The 18,816-nt window shown below is 43.0% G+C and overlaps 1 protein-coding gene across 1 annotated transcript in view; it reads left to right on the forward strand.

Moving 5' to 3' along the window:
- LOC124616230 (putative odorant receptor 92a) overlaps window positions 1-18,816 on the forward strand; it is a 199,428-nt gene that overhangs the window by 128,993 nt on the left and 51,619 nt on the right. The gene's annotated exons all lie outside the window — the stretch shown is intronic.

Genomic DNA, 18,816 nt, shown 5'->3' on the forward strand with positions numbered 1-18,816 from the left:
TTGAAAATAATTCACTGAGCACACGCAATAAGGAGTTGCAACAACAAATTACGGAACTCACCACAAAGGTGACTGAGCAAGCACACAATCAACCCGACACTTTGGTATACAGCAGCCCAAAAGAAAATGAGGCAAAGCGTATCGAAGTGGCTAAAGCTAAATAAACCACTACATTGTCCATCAAATCAACAGGCAATCAAGACGCAAAATCAGTCAGGCAAACACTGACGCAAAAGATAAACCCCAGAAAAAAGAACATGCATGTCAAATCAGTTGGAACAACACAAAGTTGCTACGGAAGATAACTACAGAAACGTTATGGAAAAAACGAAGCGACTGGGCAGCATCGTATGCGAAGGTCCCAGAACGCAAAAGCCTCTAATTATAGTCCACAGGGTCCCTGAGACAACCACTGACAACGAATTTCTCGAGACTCTCCATGAGCAGAACCTAAACAACGGAAGGTCGAGAAAAGAATTCGAGCAAGATGTGAAAATTCACTTCAAAACAGGTCCCAAATGGCGTGGCTACAACCATCATGTTCTTGTGGGAACACCAAAACTTTATTGGTACCTCACCAAAAGCAATAGGTCCACATTGACTTCGAGTCAATTAGTGTCAAAGACGTCACCGTTGTGAGTCAATGTTACAAGTGCTGCGACTATAATCACTCGACAAAAACATGTACAAACAAAGAGGCTATATGAGCCAAACGTGGCCAAGCCGGCCATAAAACGTCCGAATGCAGTGTCAGGGAAACCGTAGCATGGATCCCACGTAGAAACACGAGAAGACGATGTAATAAGCGAAAAGGAGGGGACTGCCAGACATGCAGACAGTTATTAGACATTCTCATGAGCAATACTGATTACGGTAACTAATGAATACACAGCGAACAATAATAATATACACGACACTGCCACAAGTAAAGACAAATCTGCCTCTACCAGAAGCAGAAATTTCCGGCGTGCCGTCTCATGGCGCCGACAGCTGGACCTACTACCGCATAGCGCCAGGAATTAGTCATATACTCGCTCTATTAGATACAACAACACTAGCGGAGAGTTACACTAATACGTGGCCTTAAACGGATCGAACATAACGAGGTAGGAAATCTAATAAAGAAACAGACGTTCTACTTCATTAACTTTCAAACCTCGTAAATCCAAAGAACAGAGGAATTAGAGGACAAGTTAAAAAATTATCGAGAACACTCAGATACCGGCGAAAACTACACAGCCTTGAGAATAGACACTCCAAACACTAGAACCAACGGAATGGAATATACAAAACGCACAACTATCGAAAACCTAACAAAACTAGGAACATCAATAAGAAGGGAAGTGAATACGATACAACCAATTGTCAGCACTAATTAGAGCCTGTGGCTTTCGTATCAGATAGACAACTGAATCCGGGCACAATACCACCAAGTACTGTGACGAAACCACATATTATAGAATGCGACAACAACGAAAGTTTCAACAACGAATGTTTCGTTGAATGATTCGCACGCTGACACTTATTAACGGTTCAGTATTGAAATCTGCAGCAATTTCCAGAGAGGTGGCGCTTCTGTCATGTCGAACGATTCTCTTCACTTGTCGTTGGCCCCATGGTTAGAGGATCTTTATCCGGCCGCCTCGATGTCAGAAATTTGATGTTTTACCTGATTCTTGATATTTACGGTACACTCGTGAAATGGTCGTACGTACAAAGGTAGTGACGATGACAACGAATATGATTACAACAACGAAAGTGGCGAGAAAGAGACAGAGAAGGAGGAGACATAGACATAGAAACATCCACGCATGGTACACTACTGACTCCAAAATCACAACCAGAGACTACGAGTACACAAAATATAATCCACAATTAAAACAAAGGTAGTGACGATGACAACGAATATGATGATGAATACAGGTGATGAGTGTAACACACGTAATCAAATCACAGCAACAGATGGAACCACCATAACAACAACCGATACTACGCCGGTAGGACAATCAGCCACTGCACAATCCAACAGTGCCACCAAATAGCGAAGCAATAAACCTTCACAAACAATCAATTCTCGTTCTTGCAACAACAAACCGAATCAGAAGAAGCCGCCTACTTCCAGCGTAACAGATGGTATCGTAACACTAGTAAAACCTATAAAAAGTCTTCTACAGACGCACGAAGTATTCTTAGAACTTTGCGTGTGATAAAAGAGAAGATTAATGCGTGTTACGTAGTGTAGGTAGTGTGACAGCAAGATACGCAGCACACGCCACAAAACGCCGACCTCAGCACACCTCCTGACGCCACACCTACGTCCCAGGACGCCGTCACGAGGTCCAACGCACCGACTACCAACGGCGCCGTGCAAAATAACCACCTCTGTTCCAAAGATACTCTCACCCGGAAACAGCCCGATGGCGTTCAGTACCACAAAAGCAGCGCCCATGGCAGCCAATAATATCTTTAATCGTAGTGAATGAACTTAACATTAAGCTAAGGAGGTTAGAAAGAAAGGAAATTTTACAGACAGCTAAAAGAATGCTACTTAGGCATCTGCAACCAAGGGGTGAATCTGTCTGTTCCCCAATACGAAGCAAACAGAATCACCCTTAAGATGGATGACATACCAACTGACCCCGACCAGTTGTTAGACATAATGACACAAGCGTGTATACGAAGAGAAGAACATGGATAAGAGTTATGTCGACCATGTCAAGACTCACGGGCAGACGTACTTAGACTGGTAGCAAATGCTACATACACGTTAAACACCACAGCATCACCAATGCCCATTCTTCAGCTGAATTCAATGAGGAGCAAGTCAGTTACTGTTGAACTCCCCAAAATAGTTAAAGACCTAAACATAGACACACTCTGTCTACAAGAGCCATACACCAACCAAGGCCACTTGACAGGGTTCCCGACAAATGTGGTAACCGTAACCGGTAGTCAGGACAGCAAGGCAGCAGTTTCCATATTCAATAAATATATAAATGCTGTCAAAACAATCGAATTATGTGATGAGCAATTTGAAACAATTGAACTTTCGTGCCAAGGAGATATATGGACAATTGCTTCACTATATGGGCAAAGCAATCACTCCATAGCGCCCTATGCAAATTACATAAAGCTAATAGCTGAAAACGCACAAGATAAGAAGCTGCTCATATCCTCGGACATAGACACTAGGTCCACTCTGTGGAATTCCAACACAGCAGACGACATATAATAAACAACCTCGTACAGGAAACGCGACTACACGCAGTTAATGTAGAAGGGAATATACCGACACACAGTGGTCATGAGGGATCGGAAAGTAATTAGACAACACACTCTTAAATAACGCTGCCAGAGAACTCATAACGGACTGAAAACGACCACATTACTGTCACTTTCAGACTTACAGTACAGAACAACACAACCAACACAGTGCACACCCGATACTTACTATTCCATAAAGCTGACCGGGGGAGAATAAGAGGAATCGTACAAAGCGGAGACCTAGAAACCATCGACAGAAGGATTGACTTCTAGGCGCACATGCTTACGATCTCATCATAAAGGCACAAACTAGATCAGTACCAAAAACACAGAACACAAAACGCACACAAATACCATGGATAATAAACTGACTAGACTAAAACAAGAAATCTGAAAGCGAGGCGACTATACCAGCGGTCAATAGTAGACAGAGATAGACAAAGAAGCATACAGTCTCGTAGGAGACTAGTCCAAAAACGATTTCTTCAAAACACGTCAACAACACTCGTACAGACAGGTGGCACCGCAATACAGACAAATATACGATGGGAACCATACAAAATAACTACTGAAATAATATATAGCACACTAGTTCTGGGAACGCTAAGACAAGATGACGGTGTGGATGACAAAGGGATGGAGACGAACAGCACAATTCCTGCTGCACAAGGTCGTCGTCAACACTGGCGCACACCAACAAGGAACCCTGCGAGAATAACTGGACGCAACATGCAACACTGCCACAATCACGTGTCCCTTTGCAATAATGATCTCAGAGTTCAAAACCAAGAAAGCACGTGGACCAGACAGAATTCATTCAGAAGTATTAAAATAGATGTTACCTACCATAGGTCACCCCATTCCTTACAACTGTGCTAAATGACGCTCTACGGCTGGATCGTGTGCCTACGGTTTGGAAGGGCTCCAAGGCACTCGTAATAAAGAAGACAGCTGATAGGGATCCATCAGACCCCAAGTCATGTAGGCCTATGAGACTTATAAATGCACTTGCCAAGGTCCGGGAAAAGTTACTTTCTATGCGTTTTAACCTACACGTAGCTCTCCATGGCCTAAGCGAAAACCAATTCTTTTTCAGAGAGGGAAAGTCGATGGATGATATCATCAAACAACCCTTAAAATTTGCCATCAAGACGAGGACTAAGCATACAATTGCAATTATCAGTGACATTGTGGGGGCCTTTGATAACCTCTGGTGGCCCGCTATGTTCAAGAGACTCAGACAGCTGGAGGTACCCGAAACACTATACAACAGTCTGCAACACTACTGTAAGAGCAGAGTGGGCGAACGGCAGTTGGACGGTGGAAAAGTAATAAAACGAATTACAAAAGGCTGCTCCCCATCGTCTGGCATATCACTATTGAACCCGTCCTGCTACTACTGGAGGGAACAATAACGACATATAGAGTTGTCGCATTAGCGGACAATCTTTCGGTCGTAGTGTCTGCTACTAATAGGTCCCAGCTGAAAGAAAGAGCAAATGGAACACTCAAAACAATAACACTGTGGAGTCACAACAACAGAGAAACCCTAGCGTTAAAACAGGGACACAAATATTAAAGGAGCAGTCACCACAAGCAGTCTTGCCTTACATGTAGGTGAAAAGTAAAATTTCCATTAACACTTGCACATTGTCACAAACAAAGCAGAATAAATACTACACAAATTGGCAAGACTAAATTCAGACCAATTTAAAGTCTCCTTGTCAGCTACGGACTCACTACTGTGCTCTTTTCGAATCGGTACTTAGCTTCGCCGGCATCACATTGGTTCACACGTTAAGCCTATCAACAAACCGGACATTCGTCGGGCGAGGACAAAGAAGCGGTTTACTTAGACTATCGGGAGCTCACGGCACCACCTATAGAGGGACTATATACTGGATTAAGGTGGGAAGGCACGACTAGGTTCGCAAGACCCCTGGACCACCAGTTGACAGCAATAGCCAATTAAACAATTGTAGTGGATATCTGGCTAGGTGAGTGGGACATAAGTGATAAGAGCCACAGGCTACACTGGTTGTTTCTCGATGTAAGGGAGTGTTTAAAACTCAAACATATCGATCCCAGGCGCGGTATGGTCCAGTTCTTAACCGGACACTACCGCTATCTTACGCAGTTAAACAGCGAGCGTCTGAGGGAACCATATACCAAATGCTCAGAGATGAAGATCAATCGACCATGTTAAACGCACTCGCTGACGATATATCCAAATCGACCTATAGGGACTATGTCCGAGCCAGACAACGAGCCTATATGCAAAGATAGGAAGGAATCCATTGGGTGAAAACCAGCACTGATTCCGCCATGATATCAGGTGATAACACTGATTACAACACGACCATAAATAAAAATGAACAAATATCCTAAATAAACAACACAACAGCCTTTTGTTTTTTTTCAAAATAAATGCAAGACATTAATCACATCTCTGTATCCAAAAAGAAAAAGGACATATTGACAACATATTGTAAACACAATTATTAGAGATTAAAGTTGAGTTATTTGGAAATTTATAGTAGATGTTAGATTTAGGTGAAGAGCTATTATTGGCGGTCGTTCGCTTGATGGACAATTTCAAAACACTCACCGTCATGCACAATTGGTGAAGGGACATTCTTTTACTGTCATCGTTCCTATCTTCCGTTTTTATTCTTCCAGAAAATATGGTTTATTATTATTTTTCCATACATCTTAAATGCAAAAATCTCGCTTATTTAAAAAAAAATCCGAATTTATAATGTCTTAAAGTTATAATATCACACCGTCTTCTATTCATGCATAAATTTCTATTTTCAACTGATAAATTATTATTCTTAAGATTATCGTTTCTTCATTACTTAAAAGCCCATAAGTATTTAAGGCTGAAATATTGTTAATTCCAATTAAAAATAAGAAATAACAAATAGGTTTCACATTCTGTACATGTACAATATCATATTGTGAAAGCACGACCTCTCTTGGTAGCAATGTGGCAGTTCTTTTGTAAATGGCCACAGATAAATAATAAATAAATAAATAAGTTAGTTCCGAAGATGTCAAGGGACGAGATGCGCGAGTATAAAAGCTTCTCGGTTTGACCGCCGAGTGAATGTGTTGTTCACTTCGCCTGTAGACGGCAAGTAAGAAATTTGCTGAAATGTTGCTGGAGAACAACACATTGACTCGGCTGTCAACCGGAGAAGATTTTATCATCGAGATTCGCCGAGAAAGCCTGCATTCTCATATGAGATGCGCGGGAATTACCTTCCACTCAGCTTAACAGCTCACGCATCTAAGTTGCTGGTAGAAGAATGGAAAAGAAATTCGAGGATGTGATACATGACGATCAGTCTGGCTTTAGGAAAGGTAAGGTAACTAGAGAGGTATTTCTGACGTTGCGGTTGATATTGGAAAAAAAAACAATCTAAAGGGAAAGACAGGCAATATACAATATGAAGGGTGCAAAACTGGGACTTAGTCTTCTCCCCTGCTCCCCCCCCCCCCCCCCCCTCCCAACACTGTTGACTTCAAACATCGAAGAAGCTATGGCAGAAAAATGTAGCATGCACTAAAGACAGTGCATACTGCATTTTACTCTTGATATTGGCGACACTGGTTTACTATGTACTCTAGCTAAAGTGAACTCTGCTGGCAGTAGGTTCTTGTATAAATACCTGACGCAATCTGAGTATTAACAGCACATACCATGTATTCTCATGTTTAACTTGACGATGATTTTTTATCAGTGTAATTTAACGCTATGTATGGCTGCTACACATGGCTATAAATATTTTATATTTTTATATTTCATGGATCATTAATACTGAATAAATTTAGTCTTAACTAATTGAACCTGGTCGCTTATAAAATTTTTATTTTTACAATAGATCTGAAGATGGCAAGAAACCGAAACCGGTAATAAAGTGTAAGGAAATCTGTGTGATCAAGACGGACTTGTGAAAATAAAAGTGCCAAAAATAAAATGATTGTGGACTCATTCACATACTTCATGTCTTCAACTGATACAACAGATAAGCATAAGAGAGAAAATAATGACGCAGATGAAAATATCTAACATTAACTAAAACAGCCAGGCAACGCTCAGGTACTTTAGTGATACCACGTCAATAACTGTTTTGTTACATGATGGTCGAATAGCATATTTTGCCAGGAAAGGAATTTGTTGGTGCTTGTTCGACAGAGACAGTAAAAGGTGAACACTATATTGCTTATTATCAGGGGAATAACTGCGATGAAGAGTGATTTCCCACGGCCCTCTCACAGCTTGTTTCTTTAATTCTACAGAATAGTATAGGCCATCTCCAGACAATAGCAACATTTGCTGCAGTCCTCTTATTCGTTTTGTATAGATCTAAAAAGCCATCTCGCTTTATGGCAACAAATGCCAGCTGTCACGTACAAAACCTGGGAAGTAGTTTGTAGTACACAACACCTGTGTGCCTCAAGATACTTAACATTATATTCTGAGTACTTACATAAACTTCATATTTCTGTTAGAGTTCAACACTCAGATTGACTTAAAGTCACCACGTCTCATAGTAGTGACGGAGCTACAAAATGTCCGCTCGATGAGGCAGCTGACAACGTTCATGCAAAAATTCATACACGCTGTTTGTTTGGGTGCATTGTTATTCAAATCCCTGTTTATCCATCCTGATTCTATTTTTGTGATTTCTCTGTAGAGTTTTAGGCCAATACTGTCTGGTCGTGTTCAAAAAATGGCTCTGAGCACTATGGGACTACATTTCTGAGGTCATCAGTCCCCTAGAACTTAGAACTACTTAAACCTAACTAACCTAAGGACGTCACACACACCCATGCCCGAGGCAGGATTCGAACCTGCAACCGTAGCGGTGGCGCGGTTCCAGACTGCAGCGCCTAGAACAGTTCGGCCATCCCGGCAGGCTCTGGTCTTGTGGATGCGTTCCAGTTCACTATGCTACAGTTCTCACATTCTACTCTAACCTCAGGTAAAGATTTTTAACGGAACGTTGTGGTCTGATTTATCATGTGGTTCAATCGTATGTGTTACAGTTATGCCCCAATATGCCACTGTATAATACTCAATTATTATATGAACAAAATACGGATTTTTCTTCAATCATAAATCGATTGTCGACATGTTGTCGCCGGCCTTGATGAATGGCGATGTCATACAATTATTAGGCTAAAGCTTGCCACTACCACTTTAGAAATTAGAAAACTCATTTCCCTTTGGCTTGTGCACACTGGACTCACTAATAATAAAACTTATAACCACTGCACCTTGCAAGTTTTATTTTTGCTTTGGTACAACTAGCTTATATTTGTCTCCCATTTAGAATACTACTTGAGTTGCTACGTCAATTGCGAGTGTTCTATCTAGTAGAAACAACAGTCAGGACGAAATCCTCACTTTAGAAGCACCTACCAGTGACCTGACACTCGTAACTTTTGTCATTATCCTAGCGCCAGACAAAATTGGCGTCTCGTCCAAAAATTGTGGGGTTGCATGACCTCTAGTGAGTTAAAACAGGCAGGGGCCCTCTAATGCTAACGGATTATTGATTCTGGAACCGGACTACTATGCGTGCTGGTGCATCACGATTCAGTCAACTGACTCTTATGTGGTGACTGGGAATGATAAAATGAGCAGGCCGGGGTGACCGTGTGGTTCTAGGCGCTACAGTCTGGAACCGCGCGGCCGCTACGGTCGCAGGTTCGAATCCTGCCTCGGGCATAGATGTGTGTGATGTCCTTAGGTTAGTTCGCTTTAAGTAGTTCTAAGTTCTAGGGAACTGATGACCTCAGAAGTTATTAGACACCAAATTAACCTTCTCAGAATGGACACCTGAAATAACAGTTGTTAAACGGTTCATGGAATTTCAGCACACGATACCCCAGGTGACAGCACTGCACTTTAGCAATAGTCTCTGAATGCTACGTATCTGTAGCAATGTTTTCACCTGATTTATTAGATTCTTTGCATGTTTTCATTAAGCAAATATTTGTAAGAACATCACGTTCCCAAGAATTGCACAGCGAATGAATGCAACATGAATTCCTCACTTATCCTCATACTTTTGTAGTCATATAATGAATAGCTAACTATTTTGCTAATGAATTTATTTAAATGTTTATTGCAAGTGCTATTAGAAAACTGTGCTTATTTAAAGTTGGTCAGTCTGTAATGTAAAAATATAAAAAATAGTGATACGTAAAAATGTACCGCAGTCTGCCAATGTAATTGTACTCTTAATGAGTCAATAGTAGCGGTTGAAAACACTTTTCTAAAAATGACTCACAAGAATGTTCTTCATAGTGCAATATCTTTTAAGTTAGCCCGACACAGATCAGTAATTAATAAACTAGCTCAGTTCTCAGGGTAGTTACGTAATCGTCGATAGTTATTTGTCCTTTCCTTCTTTATCCAACGCCACAGATATTTTTCCAGGCACGTGAGAGGTCGTGTGCTTATTGCACCAGAGAATATTTCACACGTCTGTTCGATGTAAACTGCTGCAATACTTAGCTTAAGATCGTGGTTTCGTCTCGAGTCCCCAAAACCAGATCACAAGAGTAGCATCTGTAAATCAAAACCTATAGTGGAACAGGAATCCTGTGGCCAGACCTTTTCTGCCTGGGATGTTATCTCGTTATGTAAAGAAAAGCTGTAAGTAAAAATTGTTAAATTATTATCAGAGTCCGCCGGGCTCGTGGGATCTGCAAGAAAGTTAATTGTCCTAACCGACGGCACGTCTCGTAGATGATCTAAAAGAAAAATGTTAAAGATTTCCTAAGATGGCGCTTAACAATGAAAATTCTTTGTTGAGGCCCATATCTACTTAGGACAATCCAGGAATCAGACTGCAAATAGATTGACCGCATACACAGATTCTTTTTATAAAATAACCATTATATTTTTCTGGTTTTAAGTACAACTTACGTTATTAGTTGGTACAGCAAGATGAGCTTTACACAAGGACGTCCTCTTAGGTCCGAATCCAAGCAGATAAGCGAATGACAAAGGAAAGATAATTCATGCATAGAAGCGCAAGATTCCATGGAATAACATGTCCATTGTACTTCTATCTCTTCTTCCTTAGCGTAACTTATCGGTTCTTTATAGAATTCATCGTAATATTTTGTTTACATTTTTTTAAACCCAAGGAGAAACAGTACAAGTGTCATGTGTTAACTGACAGCAAAGTTGAAAAGAGACAAAACGCACTTCTGTCAAGAAGGCATAAGTAACAGTTTAAACAAAATTTAACGAAAATGTGTTGTCATTTAACATCAGTACATTTGCGGAAAAAACTGGTTTATTGATTTACGAACCAACTACTACTTATATTTAAAGTAAATGATGTGAGTGTTCATGACATTTCTTTATTTAAATCTGTTTATAACGTATTAGTTTAGTCCACGAAATGTTCATATTGAGTGGAATGATGCCAGCGGAACCTAGGAAAGACGTATTTTTGAGGGGGTAGCCTTCAGGTAATGGAAAAACAGACAGTATCAGAACAGCACAGAAGTGGAGACCGGGACTGTTCGAGTGAAAAGGGGGCGACTCTGGGCATTTTTTCGTTTATTTTGGAAGAAGTGATACCTCCCTGTGGTAATGTGCATGATTGGTTGGTTGGTTGATCTGGGGCAGGAGACTGAACAGCGAGATCATCGGTCCCATTGGATTAGGAATGAGGAATCAAGTCGACTATCCCCTTTCAAAGGAATCACCCTCGCGTTTGTCTGAAGCGATTTTGGGGAAATCACGGAAAACCGGACGCGGGATTGAACTATCGTCCTCCTGATTGCGAGTCCAGTGTGCTGACCACAGCGCCACGTCGCTCGCTAACATGCATGATTCAGACGTTTAGGTGACCCATTCTGGGTGGTGAACAGCCGCTATGGGACTTCAACTTTGGTTAGGTGTTGAAGGGGACACTTGGTTGTTTGTTCTGAAAGCGGCAGACCTACCTATGATGTTGTGTGATATTTGTTCCTGTTCGAGATACTCTGGGTGGTTAACGGTCGCTACAATTCTGATGTGACTTCATGTTTTAAGACATCCGAATGTGCTCAGGAGCAGGATTAACTTTTTCCTCTTGTATTACGAAACAGATAAAGAGCAATTTTTTGTATCACATATGTTGTAGTTGTTGTGGTCCTCAGTCCTGAGACTGGTTTGATGCAGCTCTCCATGCTACTCTATCCTGTGCAAGCTTCTTCTTCTCCCAGTACCTACTACAACCTACATCCTACAGAATCTGTATTCATCTTTTGGTCTCCCTCTACGATTTTTACTCTCCACGCTGCCCTCCAAAACTAAATTGGTGATCCCTTGATGCCTCAGAACATGTCCTACCAACCGATGCCTTCTTCTAATCAAGTTGTGACACAAACGTCTCTTCTCCCCAATCCTATTCAATACCTCCTCATTAGTTATATGATCTACCCATCTAATCTTCAGCATTCTTCTGTAGCACCACATTTCGAAAGCTTCTATTCTCTTCTTGTCCGAACTAGTTATCGTTCATGTTTCACTTCCATACATGGCTACGCTCCATACAAATACTTTCAGAAACGACTTCCTGACACTTAAATCTATACTCGATGTTAACAAATTTCTCATCTTCAGAAACGCTTTCCTTGCCATTGCCAGTATACATTTCATATCCTCTCTACATCGACCATCATCAGTTATTTTGTTCCCCAAATAGCAAAACTCCTTTACAACTTTGTCTCATTTCTTAGTCTAATTCCCTCAGCATCTCCCGACTTAATTCGACTACATTCCGCTATCGTCGTTTTGCTTTTGTTGATGTTCATCTTATACCCTCCTTTCATGACCCTGTCCATTCCGTTCAACTGCTCTTCCAAGTCCCTTGCTGTCTCTGACAGAATTAGAATGATATCGGCGAACCTCAACGTTTTTATTTCTTCTCCATAGATTTTAATACCTACTCCCAATTTTTCTTTTGTTTCCTTCACTGCATGCTCAATATACAGATTGAATAACATCGGGGATAGGCTACAATCCTGCCTCACTCCCTTCCCAACCACTGCTTCCCTTTCACGTCTCTCGACTCTTATAACTGCCATCTGTTTTCTGTACAAACTGTAAATAGCGTTTCGCTCCCTGTATTTTACCCCTGCCACCTTCAGAATTTGAAAGAGAATATTCCAGTCAACATTGTCAAAAGCTTTCTCTAAGTCTACAAATGCTAGAAACGTAGGCTTGCCTGTATCACATATGTTAATATGTAATCATCATGCTGAACTCTGAACTGTTTTGGGCTGGTAAATATATTGTGGATTGTGATTAAGGAACTGACATAGTTATCGCATATCTTTGATGATTCTTTAGTACAGGTTTCCGCAACGCTATCAGCGCAGCTTTACTGTATGTGGTAAGGGTAGTTTTCGTCTGTATTTTAACTGAATATCATGGGCTCACTTTCCGTTTGTTTAAGATGTTCTTTCTTTAATAACCATTATTCAGAGTAGTTCTCTATCGCTTACATCAAGTACACGGTAAAATAGAACCCTTGTTGTTAAATTATTCTTTTAACTTTTATTTTGTATTTCGGGTCATTTTATTAACTCGCAGTTGTAGCCAATGCACAGAATTCTTGACTGCAAGATCATTGTTACAGGTTATTATTTGCAGCGAATGATCTACGGCTCATGAAATCAGACGTGGGCGGATCAACCCTATGACTAAATCAAGGTATTCCTTTTCAACAGAGCCCTGTGTAGCCCTAATACCTGAAGTACTATTAACCACAGGTAAAGATTCAACTGGTTTGCTTGTGTGCGAAGCTGTCTAGAAGAATAACTCGGCAGAGGTAATCGTTAGATACCATCCAACAGACTCGGGCAGATCTCACGTCATTTGATTTTCTTTTTTTTTTTTTCACATGATATCTAGCGAACCATGGATGAAGCGTATCAGACAGATGCCATATTCCTTGACTTCCGGAAAGCGTTTGACTCGGTGCCCCACTGCAGACTCCTAACTAAGGTACGAGCATGTGGGATTGGTTCCCAAGTATGTGAGTGGCTCGAAGACTTCTTAAGTAATGGAACCCAGTACGTTGTCCTCGATGTTGAGTGTTCATAGGAGGTGAGGGTATCATCTGGAGTGCCCTAGGGAAGTGTGGTAGGTCCGCTGTTATTTTCTATCTACATAAATGATCTTTTGGATAGGGTGGATTGCAATGTGCGGCTGTTTGCTGATGATGCTGTGGTGTACGGAAAGGTGTCGTCGTTGAGTGACTGTAGGAGGATACAAGATGACTTGGACAGGATTTGTGACTGCTGTAAAGAGTGGCAGCTAACTCTAAATATAGATAAATGTAAATTAATGCAGATGAATAGGAAAAAGAATCCTGTAATGTTTGAATACTCCATTAGTAGTGTAGCGCTTGACACAGTCACGTCGATTAATTATTTGGGCGTAACATTACACAGCGATTTGGTGTGTGACAAGCATGTGGGAAAGGCGGATAATCGTCTTCGGTTCATTGCTAGAATTTTGCGAAGATGTATTTTACCCCTGTCACCTTTAGAATTTGAAAGAGAGTATTCCAGTCAACATTGTCAAATACATTCTCTAAGTCTACAAATGCTAGAAATGTAGGTTTGCCTTTCCTTAATCTATTTTCTAAGATAAGTCGTGGGGTCAGTATTGCCTCACGTATTCCAACATTTCTGCGGAATCCAAATTGATCTTCGCCGAGGTCGGCTTCTACCAGTTTTTCCTTTCGTCTGTAAAGAATTCGCGTTAGTATTTTGCAGCTGTGACTTATGAAACTGATAGTTCGGTAATTTTTAACATCTATCAATACCTGCTTTCTTTGGGATTGGAATTATTATATTCCCTTGGAAGTCTGAGGGTATTTCGCCGGTCGCGTACATCTTGCTCACCAGATGGTAGAGTTTTGTCAGGAATGGCTCTGTTAAGGCCGTCAGTAGTTCCAATGGAATGTTGTCTACTCCCGGAGCCTTCTTTCGACTCAGGTCTTTCAGTGCTCTGTCAAACTCTTCACGCAGTATCGTATCTCCCATTTCATCCTCATCTACATCCTCTTCCATTTCCATAATACTGTCTTCAAGTACATCGCCCTTGTATAGACCCACTATATACTCCTTCCACCCTTCTGCTTTCCCTTCTTTGCTTAGAACTGGGTTTCCATCAACGCTCTTGATATTCATGCAATTGGTTCTCCTTTCTGCAAAGGTCTCTTTAATTTTCCTGTAGGCAGTATCTATCTTACCCCTAGTGAGATAAGCCTCTACATCCTTACATTTGTCTTCTAGCCATCCCTGATTAGCCGTTTTGCACTTCCTGTCGATCTCATATTTGAGACGTTTGTATTCCCTTTTGCGTGCTTCATTTATTGCGTTTTTATATTTTCTTCTTTCATCAATTAAATTCAATATTTCTTCTGTTACCCAAGGATTTCTACTAGCCCTCGTCTTTTTACCTACTTGATCCTCTTCTGCCTTCACTACTTCATCCCTTAGAGCTACCCATTCTTCTTCTACTGTATTCATTTCCCCCATTCCTGTCAATTGCTCCCTTATGCTCTCCCTGAATCTCTGTACAACCTCTGGTTCTTTTAGTTTATCCAGGTCCCATCTCCTTATATTCCCACCTTTTTGCAGTTTCTTCAGTTTTAATCTACAGTTCATAACCAATAGATTGTGGTCAGAGTCCACATCTGCCCCTGGAAATGTCTTACAATTTAAAACCTGATTCCTAATCTCTGTCTTACCATTATATAATCTATCTGAAACCTTCTAGAATCTCCAGGATTCTTCCATGTATACAACCTTCATTTATGACTCTTGAACCAAGTGTTAGCTGTGATTAAGTTATGCTCTGTGCAAAATTCTACCAGACAGTTTCCTCTTCATTTCTCTTCCCCAATCCATATTCACCAACTAAGTTTCCTTCTCTCCCATTTCCCACTCACGAATTCCAGTCACCCATGACTATTAAATTTTCGTCTCCCTTCACTATCTGAATAATTTCTTATATCTCATCATACATTTCATCAATTTCTTCATCATCTGCAGAGCTAGTTGGCATATAAACTTGTACTACTGTTGTAGGCATGGGCTTCGCGTCTATCTTGGCCACAATAATGCGTTCACTATGCTGTTGGCAGTAGCTTACCTTCACTCCTATTTTTTTATTCATTATTAAACCTACTCGTGCATTACCCCTATTTGATTTTGTATTTATAGCCCTGTATTCACCTGACCAAAAGCCTTGTTCCTCCTGCCACCGAACTTCACTACTTCCCACTATATCTAACTTCACCCTATCCATTTCCCTTTTTAAATTTTCTAACCTACCTGCTCGATTAAGGGATCTGACATTCCACGCTCCCATACGTAGAACGTCAGTTTTCTTTCTCCTGATAACGACGTCCTCTTGAGTAGTCCCCGCCCGGAGATCCGAATGGGGGAGTATTTTACCTCCGTAATATTTTACCCAATAGGACGCCATCATCATTTAACCATACAGTAAAGCTGCATGCCCTCGTGAAAAATTACGGCTGTAGTTTCCCCTTACTTTCAGCCGTTCGCAGTACCAGCACAGCAAGGCCGTTTTGTTTAGTGTTGCAAGGCCAGATCAGTCAATCATCCAGACTGTTGCCCCTGCAAGTACTGAACAGGCTGCTGCCCCTCTTCAGGAACCACACGTTTGTCTGGCCTCTCAACAGATACCCCTCCGTTGTGGTTGCACCTACGATACGGCCATCTGTATCGCTGAGGCACGTAAGCCTCCCCACCAACGGCAAGGTTCATGGTTCATGGGTGTAGGAAATTTCAACTACTCCCAGAAATTTCCTTCCTCTCGGGTGGATTCAGCAGGTCTACACAAAGTAAACACTGAGGCTACAAATGACATGGTATATCGACATGTGCATTGACAGGTGGAGGTACAATCGCGTACACGAGGAGTAGGTGGACACGGCATCGGCAGAGCTGTCACTTGTACTCAGGCGATTCATGTGAAAAGGTTTCCGACGGGAATCTGGCCGCACAGCGGGAATTAATAGTCTTTGAACGTGGAATGGTAGTTGGAGCTAGACGCATTGGACATTCCATTTCGTAAATCGTTAGGAGATCGATATTCTGAGATCCACAGTTTCAAGAGTGTGGCGAAAATACCAAGGTAATGTCTCGGAGTGTGGACTCATCAGTGGCTGACAGCCTAACGATCTACACTCCTGGAAATTGAAATAAGAAGACCGTGAATTCATTGTCCCAGGAAGGGGAAACTTTATTGACACCTTCCTGGGGTCAGATACATCACATGGTCACACTGACAGAACCACAGGCACATAGACACAGGCAACAGAGCATGCACAATGTCGGCACTAGTACAGTGAATATCCACCTTTCGCAGCAATGCAAGCTGCTATTCTCCCATGGAGACGATCGTAGAGATGCTGGATGTAGTCCTGTGGAACGGCTTGCCATGCCATTTCCACCTGGCGCCTCAGTTGGATCAGCGTTCGTGCTGGACGTGCAGACCGCGTGAGACGACGCTTCATCCAGTCCCAAACATGCTCAATGGGGGACAGATCCGGAGATCTTGCTGGCCAGGGTAGTTGACTTACACCTTCTAGAGCACGTTGGGTGGCACGGGATACATGCGGACGTGCATTGTCCTGTTGGAACAGCAAGTTCCCTTGCCGGTCTAGGAATGGTAGAACGATGGGTTCGATGACGGTTTGGATGTACCGTGCACTATTCAGTGTCCCCTCGACGATCACCAGTGGTGTACGGCCAGTGTAGGAGATCGCTCCCCACACCGTGATGCCGGGTGTTGGCCCTGTGTGCCTCGGTCGTATGCAGTCCTGATTGTGGCGCTCACCTGCACGGCGCCAAACACGCATACGACCATCATTGGCACCAAGGCAGAAGCGACTCTCATCGCTGAAGACGACACGTCTCCATTCGTCCCTCCATTCACGCCTGTCGCGACACCTCTGGAGGCGGGCTGCACGATGTTGGGGCGTGAGCGGAAGACGGCCTAACGGTGTGCGGGACCGTAGCCCAGCTTCATGGAGACGGTTGCGAATGGTCCTCGCCAATACCCCAGGAGCAACAGTGTCCGTAATTTGCTGGGAAGTGGCGGCGCGGTCCCCTACGGCACTGCGTAGGATCCTACGGTCTTGGCGTGCATCCGTGCGTCGCTGCGGTCCGGTCCCAGGTCGACGGGCACGTGCACCTTCCGCCGACCACTGGCGACAACATCGATGGACTGTGGAGACCTCACGCCCCACGTGTTGAGCAATTCGGCGTAACGTCCATCCAGCCTCCTGCATGCCCACTATGCGCCCTCGCTCAAAGTCCGTCAACTGCACATACGGTTCACGTCCACGCTGTCGCGGCATGCTACCAGTGTTAAAGACTGCGATGGAGCTCCGTATGCCACGGCAAACTGGCTGACACTGACGGCGGCGGTGCACAAATGCTGCGCAGCTAGCGCCATTCGACGGCCAACACCGCGGTTCCTGGTGTGTCCGCTGTGCCGTGCGTGTGATCATTGCTTGTACAGCCCTCTCGCAGTGTCCGGAGCAAGTATGATGGGTCTGACACACCGGTGTCAATGTGTTCTTTTTTCCATTTCCGGGAGTGTAGAACAGCGGTGCTTGCGTAGAGTTGTCAGCGCTGTCAGATAAGCCACACTACGTGAAATAACCACAGAAATCAATGTGAGACGTACAACGAACGTATCTGTTAGGCCAGTGCGGCGATATCCGGCGTTAATGGCTTATGACAGCTGACGATCGACGTGACTGCCTTTGCTAAAAGCAGGACATCGCCTGCAGCACCTCACCCGGGCTCTTAACCGTACCGGTTTGACCCTAGACGACTGGAAATCGGTGGCCTGCTCAGACAAGTCCAGATTTCAATTTGTAAGAGCAGATGGTAGGTTTCGAGTTTGTCACATAACCCACGAAGCCATGGAACCAGATAGTCAACAAGGCGCTCTGCAAGCCGTTGCTGGCTCCATAATGACGTGGGCTGTGTTTGCATGGAGTGGAATGGGTCCTCTGGTCCAACTGAACTGATTACTGGCTGGATATAGCTATGTTCGTCTACTTGGAGACCATTTGCAGCCATTCATAGACTTCATGTTCACAAACGAGGATAACAATGCGCCAGGTCACCAGGTCACAGTTTGCGAGTGGTTTGAAGAAAATTCTCGACAATTCGAAGGAATATTTGGCCACCAAGATCACCCGACGTGAATCCCATGGGACATTTATGGGGCATGGTCGAGAGGTCCGTTCGTGCACAAAACACTGCACCAGCAACACTTTCGCGATTATGGACGGCTGTAGGGGCAGCATGCCTGAATACTTGTGCAGGGGACTCCCAAAGACGTTTTGAGATCGTGTCACATCGAGTTGATGCACTATGCCGGGCAAGAGGACTCCGACACGACATTAGGAGGTATCATATCTCCTCGGCGTAGAGATGCCAATTGAGGAGCATCTTGAATGAGAAGTACCGGCT

This window comes from Schistocerca americana, chromosome 5 (assembly GCF_021461395.2).
Source record: "Schistocerca americana isolate TAMUIC-IGC-003095 chromosome 5, iqSchAmer2.1, whole genome shotgun sequence".
NCBI lineage: Eukaryota > Metazoa > Arthropoda > Insecta > Orthoptera > Acrididae > Schistocerca > Schistocerca americana.